The 12,780-nt window shown below is 45.5% G+C and overlaps 1 pseudogene; it reads left to right on the forward strand.

Annotated features, from left to right (window-relative positions):
- Positions 1 to 456: 456 nt before the first annotated feature.
- On the forward strand, positions 457 to 11,398 carry LOC147986617 (uncharacterized; annotated as a pseudogene).
- Positions 11,399 to 12,780: the final 1,382 nt, after the last annotated feature.

Raw genomic sequence — 12,780 nt, forward strand, 5'->3', positions numbered from 1 at the left:
TAACACCGACAATGTTTAATTGTAATTGTACGTAATATAAAGTCCGTATAAAGAAAAGTCCGCTGCGTGCATCTTGACTGCTACTAGAATACTAGATTTAATCACCAAAGTAAACTGGATCGCTACTTCTCGTTGGAGATGGTGCACAGCACGTGATTAGAAAACTGAAGAAAGTTGCCATGTTGTGCAGAAAATTCATTCAATAACGCCATGCTTCCTTATATGGGGTGACCTACAAGCTTCCATAAGTAGTAGACCTTCAAACGTCTCGTTCACATGGAAACGGTCGCTCCGAAATCTTGGAATTTCAAAGTACAGACGTAATGAGCCTAATGGGTCTGGACTGACGGTATAGCCCGTTAATTTTAGGGTTAATTAGAGATAAAGGTCGATTGCTTAGAGGTCTAATAAGCTTTGCTGGGGAGTCAAATAAACTTCTCTATATAAAGGGAGGAGATGTATCAGTCTAATCAAGCAAGAATTAAGAAGGAAAACCCTTTCCTCTTGTTCGGCCGTGGGCAAAAAGGCCCCCGACTGGCCCTCTCGCGCCCTCCTTCTAGCAGTACCATAACAATTTGGTATCAGCTTTCCCGGACTCGATCATCTCCAGCCCTCCACCGAGTTCTCCCCACCCGCCGCTGCCGCACACCTACCCGCCGCCACCAACGTCTTCATCGGCGCTGCTGCCCCACGCTGTAGGCACGCCAGCATTGGGCGTGCTCGCGTCCTCAAGGGCGATTGCACCCTCTGCCCCGGCGCCGTCCGTCCTCATCCTCACCCCGGAGCAGATGACAGCCGCAATCCTGGAATTACGGCAGGCCATGGCGGGCATCAGGGCCTTTCTCGTCGGGCCCTATGCGCCCCGGCCGCATCCCCAGCAGCCACCTCCTCTGCCGCCACACCAACAACAGCTACCCCCGCCGTCGCCGCCCTCGGACGCGACCACGGCGTCGGTCATCTCGTACTAGTATGGGATGCCCTACGACGGGACTACCACGACCTCATTCCCATTAGCGTCGCCGCCGTCCTAGGGCATCCCCATCCAGCAGATCAAGTTCCCACCGTCGCCGTCACCGCTTCCAGCTTGGATCGCTACCTGCCATGTGTTGGCGGCGGTGAGGCTACAGGCTGTTGCGCGCGGCCTCCTAGCGCATCGGCGTGTGCGGGAGATGTGTGGTCTGTAGCTGCCGCTCCTCCCCGTTGCGCTTCGCCGCGCAAAGGACCTCAATCTCGTCCACTGCGTCGGGGATCTTGGGCATGCGGTTTTCCCCACGGGCAGCAGGCATGCTGTTTTCCCCATGGACATCGACCTCAAAGTCTGCGACATCGGCGGTCGACGGGGGGGGGGGGGGGGGGTGCACCCCTCCTCGCCATTATTCTCCACTCTTCTCTGTGCGGTGCAGACCAACAGCCGTCCGGCGGGGAGAAGGCATGGTGTCACCGACAGGAGCGCACCGCGTAGCACCACTGCATTCCGCCGCAGGCCGCCGCGAGGGCGCCTCTGCTGGTCGCTCTTGCGACCACTTCCAGGTGGCCATACATGATAACCCACAAGTATAGGGGATCACAACAGTTTTCGAGGGTAGAGTATTCAACCCAAATTTATTGATTTGACACAAGGGGAGCCAAAGAATATTCTCAAGTATTAGCAGCTGAGTTGTCAATTCAACCACACCTGGAAACTTAATATCTGCAGCAAGGTATTTAGTAGCAAAGTGATATGATAGTAGTGGTAACGGTGGTAAATGGTAACATTAGCAAAAGTAATATTTTTGGTGTTTTATAGTGATTGTAACAGTAGTAGCGGAAAATTAAATAAGCGAAGAACAATATATGGAAAGCTCGTAGGCAATGAATCGGTGATAGAGAATTATGCCAGGTGCGATCGATCATGTAATAGTCATAACCTAGGGTAACACAGAACTAGCTCCGGTTCATCAATATAATGTAGGCATGTATTCCGAATATAGTCATACGTGCTTATGGAAAGAACTTGCATGGCATCTTTTGTCCTACCCTCCCATGGCAGCAGGGTCCTATTGGAAACTAAGGGATATTAAGGCCTCTTTTTAATAGAGTATCGGACCAAAGCATTAACACATAGTGAATACATGAACTCCTCAAACTACGGTCATCACCGGGAGTGGTCCCGACTATTGTCACTTCGGGGTTGCCGGATCATAACACATAGTAGGTGACTATAGACTTGCAAGATAGGATCAAGAACTCTCATGTATTGATGAAAACATAATAGGTTCAGATCTGAAATCATGGCACTCGGGCCCTAGTGACAAGCATTAAGCATAGCAAAGTCATAGCAACATCAATCTCAGAACATAGTGGATACTAGGGATCAAACCCTAACAAAACTAACTCGATTACATGATAAATCTCATCCAACCCATCACCGTCCAGCAAGCCTACGACGGAATTACTCACACACGGCAGTGAGCATCATGAAATTGGTGATGGAGGATGGTTGATGATGACGATGGCGATGGATTCCCCTCTCCGGAGCGCTGAACGGACTCCAGATCAACCCTCCCGAGAGAGTTTAGACCTTGGCGGCGACTTCGTATCATAAAACGCAATGAATCCTTCTCTTTGGGTTTTCTTCTCCCCGAAAGTGAATATATGGAGTCAGGGTTGAGGTCGGTGGAGCATCAGGGGGCCCACGAGGCAGGGGCGCGCCCAGGGGGGTAGGGTGCGCCCCCACCCTCGTGGACAGGTGGAGGCCCCCCTGACGTGGATCTTCCTTCCAGTATGTTTTATATATTCCAAAATAACTCTCCGTTGATTTTTAGGTCATTCCGAGAACTTTTATTTCTGCACAAAAATAACACCATGGCAATTCTACTGAAAACAACGTCAGTCCGGGTTAGTTCCATTCAAATCATGCAAGTTAGAGTCCAAAACAAGGGCAAAAGTGTTTGGAAAAGTAGATACGATGGAGACGTATCAATACACATGCACTCCTTTTGTCCAGATGGTGTCCATCGGATCCAGCAGGTGGCTGTACACATGCACGTCCGACGTGCGGATGGTGTCCAATTTATGTTCAGAGGTCCAAAATAAGGCATCCCAGTCCATTTCAGGCCGAGAGTAATAAAAAAGCTGATATGTAAAAGGCTTGTTTTTTTGGTTTTAGGTTTGTGTTGCGTCGAATCATGGTTATAAGCTGGTTACATTGTAGCTCGAGGACAAGCTGCATGTCCAGGTGGGGTGTAGTGTTAGAGTACATAATGAGCCTAATGTGCCTGGGCTGGCGGTATAGCCCGTTAGTCTTAGGGTTAATTAGAGATAATGGTCGCTTGCTTAGGGGTCTAGTAAGCCTTGCTGGGGAGTCAAGTAAACCTCTCTATATAGAGGAGGTGTATCAATCTAATCAAGCAAGAATTAAGAAGGAAATCCCTTCCCTCTTGCCCGGGCCATTGTTATGGTGTTGCTAGAAGGAGGGCGCGAGAGGGGTGGTCGTGGGCCTTTTTGCCCACGGCCGGGCAAGAGGGAAGGGATTTTGTTCTTTAATTCTTGCTTGGTTATATTGATACATCTCCTCCCCTTATATAGAGAGGTTTACTTGACTCCCCTGCAAGGCTTACTAGACCCCTAAGCAAGCGACCTTTATCTCTAATTAACCCTAAGACTAACAGGCTATACCGCCAACCGAGGCCCATTACATACTTTAACAACAGACTTGGCTGTCATGAAATTTCTGGCCTTGGCCAGAGACTAGATTTCGGAAAGTAAACTGGGATGCAACTTACTATCATTGGTTCATCGGTTCCAACTCCCACTTGTTGAAGATGATTAGAAAATCTTAAGCTCTCTTTGGCGAGAAAATGTAGCGACACCATCCTTTGCTTATGGCCTGCGGAGTGAGTATGAGCTATATCGTCGCTTCTGTCCGTAGAAATTCGAACGTCGAAACTGCTGTGTAGACATACTGCAGAGACGACTCGCGTTCCCATGGAAATGGCGCGCTCCAAAACCTGAAGAATCAGAAAGCACGAGCTTGGCTGTCATGAATTTTCTGGACTTGGCCTGAGACTTGTAGCTGCAGTTTTGTTTGAACATTTGCCATTGCTTCAAATGTAGCCGCCGGCTGGCCAACAGACCATTGGAGTTGCAGGGATCTTCCATCACCATGGCCAAGCGCCTAGTCTGCCGCCGCATGGGCATCGAGTTTGAGGAGGCTGTCAAGGAGCCAGCAGATCTCCTAGCCAAGTATGCTGACTGCTTCAAGACACCGCTCTCTGATGTGCAGATCCAAGCGCTCACACACCTGGCCACTCATGCATGTGGTAATAAGAGGCTTGTGAAGAAGGTGACTGTCTGAGATTGTTGTCTCTAAATTGTATCCCCTTCGTGCTTATTTTCCATGAATTGCTGCAATTTCTTTGTTTGGAATGTGAGGGGACTCAATTCCCCTGCTAGGATAGCCTCCGTCAGATTGTTTGTTAGGCATAATGCTGTCGATGTGGTGTGCTTGTAAGAAACCAAGATGTCAGTGTTGGATTCAAGATTGGTTGCAGAAATCTGTGGCTCCAATTTCACTAAGTTTGCTTTCTCTCCCTCTGACGGCGCGAGTGGCGGCCTTCTGTTAGCTTGGTCTAATGATTTTTCAGTGACGACTGTCCAGTGTCACAAGTCTTTTATCTTTGCTCTCTGCTTGCATTGTTCCTCTAGGAAATCTTGGCGACTTCTCAATGTATACGGCCCCCAAACACCTACTGACAAGATGGCCTTTCTAACCGATATCCAGAGATTGTGTATGAACTCTCCTTTGCCTGTTGTGATGATAGGAGATTTGAATTTGATTGTGGCTGCTAATGAGAAGAACAATGGGAATGTGAACAGAGGATTACTCACCGCTTTCCGCAACTTCATCAATTTGCTCGAGCTTAAAGACATGTATCTGCATGGCCGTCGATATACATGGTGCAACGAACAATTAAATGATGTTCTGGTTAAGCTCGACCGTGTTCTCTATAATCAGCCATGGAATGAGGTGTTCCCGAATGCTATCTTTGAAGCTTTATCCTCTGCTAACTCGGATCACTACCCGCTGTTGTTATCCTGTAACTCATCATTCAGAGTTCAGAGAAGATTTCGGTTTGAAAATGTTTGCGTGAAGATGGATGGTTTTAATGACACCGTGGTGTTGACCTGGGCGCAGGAAGATGCCTCATGTGACCCATACATTAATCTGCACAACAAGCTTACAAACACGGCGAAAAAACTACAGTCTTGGTCTGTCTCTCTTTTCTCTGACATCAGGTTGAGGACTGCTTTTGTACAAGAACTTATGTTTCAGCTTGATGATGCAAGGGATTTCAGGGCTCTTTCCTTTTTTTGTAAATGGAGGTGTACCCCCGGCCTCTGTATCATAATGATGCATGCAGTCATATTATTAAAAATCCACGAAGTATCACAAAGTCATAAAAGTACTACAGCTCGCAAGCGGAGCAAAACCAAAAAGAAAAGTACATGCTGAAAATCGCAACCGGTAAGCCAATGTGAAGGATAAGCTCCGTAGACTCCTATCCTATTATGCAACTGTCATCCGAACCGGTTGAATATAGCCCGTGCTTCCATCTCCCATTGGTTGCACCCAGTAACCAAAGGCTCCCTGGAGTTCAAAGTAGTGAGTAATAACCACGTACGGATCCATGCGGTAGCTCTGAAGATGATCTGCAAGAAAGTTAAAGTGTGTTATCTATTAAAAATCATATCATTCCTACAGTTCCATATAGCCCACAGAAGCGTACATATTCCAATCCGAATACGAGCCGTAGTAGTATGCTCAACCCCAGCTAACCACATTCCAAACAACGACTCAATGTCAACTGGAGGATTAATGTTAAAGGCTATATGAATCGTTCTCCAAAGCAATTTGGTGAGTGGGCATTCAAGGAATAGATGTTGTATTGTTTCATCATGATCACAAAAATAACAATGTGAACTACCTACCCATCGCCTCTTGATTAAATTGTCCTTGGTAAGTATTACTTGGTTGTGGACGTACCACATAAAAATCTTAATATGCAAGGCAACCTTAACCTTCCAAATATGTAACGATCGTGAGATTGGGCCAGAATTAACCAAATCCATATAGAAAGATTTCACCGTAAATACCCCATTTCTAGCTAATTTCCAGTGTGTCGAATCCGGCTGGTCGGATAATTGAACATCTATAAATCTCCGAACCAAGTGCATCCAGACAGTCCATCGCTCACCAACTAACGCACGTCTGAACTGAATATTCAAGGGAATCATTTGAGAAACTGTGCCTACGTAATCCTCCTTATGTTGCACAATGTTATAAAGGATGGGATATTGTACGGCCAGGGGCGTCTCTCCTAACCACGTGTCCTCCTAAAATCTTGTTGACAACCAAGAATATGACCCTACGAAAGAACAAGTCCTTCGTTCTCATAAGTCCCTTCCAGAATGGTGAGTCAGTTGGTCTCATGGTAACCTGGGTGAGCATTTTTGACTGTAAATACTTATTGCGCAAAATCTGTGCCCACATGGGAAGAGCACATGTTTAGAGGAAAATTGAAAATGTTGAGTCTTGGGCTGACCTCGCTTGAACGATGCATCTGGCGGCAGAAGTCTCAGTTCTTATGTCTAAAAGCAGATGATTGCAACTCTCGCTTCTTTCACATGAAGGCTTCTGCCAGGAGAAGAAAAAGTTGCATTCCGTCTCTGTTCATGGATGGCTCCGAGATTGTTGATCAGAAGGGCAAAGAGAACTGTATATGGGAGCATTTCAACACTTTGTTGGGTACCTACCAACCAAGGACCTCCTCCTTAAATTTTACTGCCCTTAGTTTTCAGCCTTGCGACCTACTCAGATTGGATGATGAATTCACAGAGGAAGAGGTCAAGTGTGCCATTTTCGATATGCAGCCGGAAAAGGCTCCGGGGCCCGATGGTTTCACCGGCCTATTCTTTCGCAAATGTTGGAATATCATTAAACCTGATCTGATGGTTGCTCTGTTGCACTTACAAAATTCCAATTCTCAGAATCTATACCTTCTCAATAGTGCTGTCATGACTCTTCTACCCAAGCACCAAGGCACTAACAAGCCGCATGATTTTTGCCCTATTAGTCTTACCCATTGCTTTGCCAAGTTGGTGGCTAAGATCCTTGCAGCTAGACTGCAACCACTTATGAATAGGCTAATATCTCAATGTCAGAATACATGACAATTTTGTATACGTTCAGGCTTTGGCTAAAACACTCCGATAGAAAAAGATTCCTACTGTGATGTTAAAGTTGGACATATCAAAAGTTTTTGACTCTGTTTCTTGGGAGTTCCTACTCAACCTTATGGCATTTAGGGGATTTAGTCAAAAAGTGGAGGGACTGGATTTCTTGCCTTTTTCTCTCTTCATCCACCAGGATCTTGGTGAACTCTTGCACTAGGGAACAAATCATGCACCGTTGCAGCCTGAGGAAGGGTGACCCCTTATCCCTCCTCCTGTTTGTGCTTGTTATGGATTGTCTTGGCAGATTAATGGATCAAGCACAAGAGCACGCCATTTTATCGCCTATTGGCAATCAGATCACGAACCACAGAGCTTCCATTTACGCTGATGATGTGGTCATTTTCTCCAAGCCTGACAACCAAGACATTTCCTCTATTGCTAGTGTTATGGACTTATTTGGCAGGGCCTTTGGTTTGGGCACCAACACGACCAAAAGTAAAATCGTGCCTATTAGGTGCGAAGGTATTGACCTTAACATCATTCAAAACTCCCTTGGATGCCAAATTAATTCTTTCCCCTGCATCTACTTGGGTATGTCGCTTTCAAACAAGAGGCTCAAGAGAAAATGGCCCCACGACCCGGTCTGCCCCCCTGCATCTACATGTGGTGTTTGGGGTTTCTGCCTGACAAAATTTCATTTTCCTTTTGATGCCAAACCGAATGTCAGCGCCCCTTTGATACGTCCATTTTGCATCATGCTTTTATATCGATATTTATTGCATTATGGGCTGTTATTACACATTATGTCACAATACTTATGCCTATTCTCTCTTATTTTACAAGGTTTACATAAAGAGGGTGAATGCCAGTAGCTGGGATTCTGGAAGATGGACGACAAGCCTACTTCATCATCACCACCATCTTCTTCACCAACAAAGGAGACATAATCATATGGGTATGGGCACTCCCCTTGGCAACTGCCAAGCTTGGGGGAGTGCCCCGGTATCGTATCACCATCACTTTTATCTTTACCGTTTTTCTTAGTTCGATCCTTTTGATAATATCTTGATCTAGTAGAATAAAGTTTTAGTCTGATCTAGTTGTGAATTTTGCTTTATGATCCCTCTATGTAATCGAGTCCGTGAGCTATATAATAAAGATTAGTGTTGAGTCAAGGGCTTGATGATTTTGCTATGATCTTGAGGGAATAAAATAAAAGAGAAGAATAAAAAGAAATAAAAGAGATCATATGGATCTTATGGAGAGTAATGAGCTCACATATAAAGAGTATGATGAATAAAAGTTGTTGAGAGTTGACAAACATAGTTTTGGTCATCGTTGCAATTAATAGGAAGTAATAAAGAAAGAGAGGTCTTCACATATAAATACACTATCTTGGACATCTTTTATGATTGTGAGCACTCATTAAAATATGACATGCTAAAGAGTTGACGTTGGACAAGGAAGACAACGTAATGGGTTATGTTTTCTTACATCTGAGATAAATTATATTGTCATGGATCATCCAACATGATTGAGCTTGCCTTTCCCCTCATTCTAGCCAAATTCTTTGCACCAAGTAGAGATACTACTTGTGCTTCCAAATATCCCTAAACCCAGTTTTGCCACGAGAGTCCACCATATCTACCTATGGATTGAGTAAGATCCTTCAAGTAAGTTGTCATCGGTGCAAGAAATAAAAATTGCACTCTAAATATGTATGACTTATTAGTGTGGGAGAAAATAAGCTTTATACGATCTTGTGATGTGGAAGAAATAAAAGCGACGAACTACATAATAAAGGTCCATATAACAAGTGGCAATATAAAGTGACGTTCTTTCACATTAAGATTTTGTGCATCCAACCATAAAAGCGCATGACAACCTCTGCTTCCCTCTGCGAAGGTCCTATCTTTTACTTTTATCTCCCACCTTACATAAGAGTCATGGTGATATTCACCTTTCCTTTTTTACATTTTATCTTTTGGCAAGCGCAATATGTTGGAAAGATCCTGGTATATATGGCTAATTGGATGTGAGTTTTCATGAACTATTATTGTTGACATTACCCTCGAGGTAAAACGTTGGGAGGCAAAACTATAAGCCCCTATCTTTCTCTGTGTCCGATTAAAACTCCATACCCATAAGATGGTGGTGATCACGAACTACAGAGCTTCCATTTACGCTGATGATGTGGTCATTTTCTCCAAGCCTGACAACCAAGACAATTCCTCTATTGCTAGTGTTCTGGACTTATTTGGCAGGGCCTTTGGTTTGGGCACCAACACGACCAAAAGTAAAATCGTGCCTATTAGGTGCGAAGGTATTGACCTTAACATCATTCAAAACTCCGTTGGATGCCAAATTGATTCTTTCCCCTGCATCTACTTGGGTATGCCGCTTTCAGACAAGAGGCTCAAGAGAAAATGGCCACACGACCCAGTCTGCCCCCTCTGCAGAATTGGCCTCTAATCCGCTCACCACCTCTTCACCGATTACCCATTTACAGGTGGTGTTTGGGGTTTCTGCCTGACAAAATTTCATTTTCCATTTGATGCCAAACCGAATGTCGGTGCCCCTTTGATACGTCCATTTTACATCATGCTTTTATATCAATATTTATTGCATTATGGGATGTTATTACACATTATGTCACAATACTTATGCCTATTCTCTCTTATTTTACAAGGTTTACATAAAGAGGGAGAATGCCGGCAGCTGGGATTCTGGGCTGGAAAAGGAGCAAATATTAGAGACCTATTCTGCACAGCTCCAAAAGTCCTGAAAGTTCACGGAAGCTATTTTCAGAATATATAAAAAATACTAAGCGCAAGAAGTTCCAGAGGGGGCCCACACCCTGGGCACATGGGTGGGGGGCGCGCACTACCCCCCTGGGAGCGCCCCCTGCCTCGTGGGCCCCCTGGTGGCCCTCCGATGCCCATCTTCTGCTATATGGAGTCTTTCGTTCAGGACGAGACTCCGCCGCCACGAGGCGGAACCTTGGCGGAACCAATCTAGGGCTCTGGCGGAGCTGTTCTGCTGGGGACACTTCCCTCCGGGAGGGGGAAATCATCGCCCTCGTCATCACCAACGCTCCTCTCATCGGGAGGGGCCCAATCTCCATCAACATCTTCACCAGCACCATCTCCTCTCAAACCCTAGTTCATCTCTTGTATCAAATTCTTGTCTCTAAGTCTGGGATTGGTACATGTAGGTTGCTAGTAGTGTCGTGGGTTTGTCACGGCAGATGTCCTCGTGAAAGGACTTAGTTGTGGATCCATCGCAACGGGTTAGCTTAAAGGGGTTAAACCGAACAAGGGGACACGGGAGTTTATACTAGTTCGGCCCCTTCGATGAAGGTAAAAGCCTACGTCTAGTTGTGATTGGTATTGCTAGGGTTTCGAAGGCCAGGGAGCGAATCCGCTTTGTCTGGCTTTCGAGTTGTTGTTGTCTGTCCCTAAACCGCGGCCGGGTCGTCCCTTTATATACATAGGTTGACGCCCGCCGGGCTACAGAGTCCCGAAGCCGGTTTATAAACGTATCCAGTTCGGCCTCTCTCTTTCTATCTTACTATACAAGTTACATGACTAGGCCGGTTTACATTTACATACTGTAACTAGCCTTTGGGCCCTCCGTAAAGCGCCAGCATCTTTACGTCTTCATGGGCTTCTAATCTTCAAGGAGTCAACCTGGCTACATAAGGCCGGTTTACCTCCAGTAGTAATATCCCCAACATTAGGCCCCAGATTGGTTTGAACTTCTTCATGTCAATCTTCCACACTTTAGAAAAAATCTTCTCTCTTGTCTTCATTTTTGATCTTGTAAACCGCCGTGACGTCATACTTCAAAATTACGATAAACCGTCCTGACATCATCCGTCCATTGATATCGGAGATTTCCTTCATTTAATATATATCAAGTTATCGAGGCGACACCTTTATTAACTTATCCATTTTTTGGACTCCTCAATTCCCGCACTTGCAATTTTTCACTTCGCCTTATAAATAGGACCGAGGGGTCATTTTCACCGTTTCCCCCCGTGCCTCTTCGCATCGTCTTCCTCGCGCCGCTCAGCCTCTGGAACTCTGCCGCCACCTTCGACCGTCGTTTCTGCTCCGACCTCGGCCGCTGCATCGCCCTGAATGCACCAGAGAGCTGTGGCGCCCTTCCGCTTCCTCACTAGCTCCGGTAAGTTCTCTGCTTTTTTCACCATAGATCTGTTCTAGGGTTTCGATATTCCTCGCAGTTCTTCCGAAGTTCATCAATGCTATTCTTCCATGTTCTTCCTTTAATAGATGGACACTTCATGCTTGATACATCTCTTACCGTAGCTTACCTACCATGATCATCACAAATCTTTATGCGCAAAGAACTGATCTGTCTGTCAAAAATTGCTTCAGTTCTGCACCCCTTCAAGATCCAATTATTTTTGCTTTTCTGTCTTATCTCTAGATCTGAAAGTTTTATACATCACTGTGAGATCTGTTTCTCCTCGCATCAATATAAGCAATTTGACATTGGATAAATAGTCTATGCCATTAGCCCTCTGATAAACCGGAAGAGCATGTTACCTTCATAATTACGCTCCGGTTTAACAGTGTCTGATCAATCTTGCGCTAGCATTACCTTCTTTCTCATTATACTAGTCTCCGGGTTGTACCATTTATTATATTAGTACGTTTCTTACTCCCTTGTCTCTTGTGTATGATCATGCATAATTTATAAACCGGCCTTTCATTTTCAGTTTGTTCGCTTTGCAATGGCCAAACAATTCATTGCCTGCAACTGGGCTCGTTCCCGGGTTATTGAGGCTCAACTGGATGAGATGGTTAGTATCGGCTCTCTGCCTAAGAAAACGGAAATCAAATGGCGAGCCCCAGGAACTGAGAATCCTCCAACCCCAAGACAAGGCGAAGTGGTAATCTTTGTTGACCATATAGGCCGTGGTTTCAAACCGCCAGGGTCAAAATTTTATCGAGATGTGCTTGCCAGCTTCCAACTGCATCCACAAGATATGGGTCCCAATTCAGTCTCCAACTTATGCAATTTCCAAGTCTTCTGTGAAGCCTATTTACAGGAAGAACCAAGTGCAGAATTGTTCCGGGATTTCTTTCACTTAAACCGGCGCACAGAGTTTGTGAATGGCCTGAATACAGAGCTTGGTGGTGTTTCGATTCAAAAGTGGAAAGAAGTGGAATTTCCTCATGCCAAACACCATAGCCACCCAAAGGAATGGAACCAAACATGGTTCTATTGCAGAGACACTTCGCCTGAAGATGAGAATCCCCTCCCCGGCTTTCGAGATCATAGATTATCCAATACTCACCCAATGCCACAACGCCTGAGCTCCTCAGAAAGGGAAAAATATGCTCCTCAAATCGCCAAGCTCCGGGCCTTTATGGCAAACAGTTTAACAAGTGTGGATTTTGTACGCTGTTGGATATCCTGGAGTATCTTGCCGCTAAGCTGGCGTCCCGGTTTAATGTGCGAATATACCGGTGAGGTTGACGATCCTCAACACCACTGCAACATCCAATTATCTGAGGAAGAAGTTACTGAAGGTGT

This window comes from Triticum urartu, chromosome 2A (genome assembly GCF_056163025.1).
Source record: "Triticum urartu cultivar PI428250 chromosome 2A, HENAU_Tu73, whole genome shotgun sequence".
NCBI classification, from domain to species: Eukaryota; Viridiplantae; Streptophyta; class Magnoliopsida; order Poales; family Poaceae; genus Triticum; species Triticum urartu.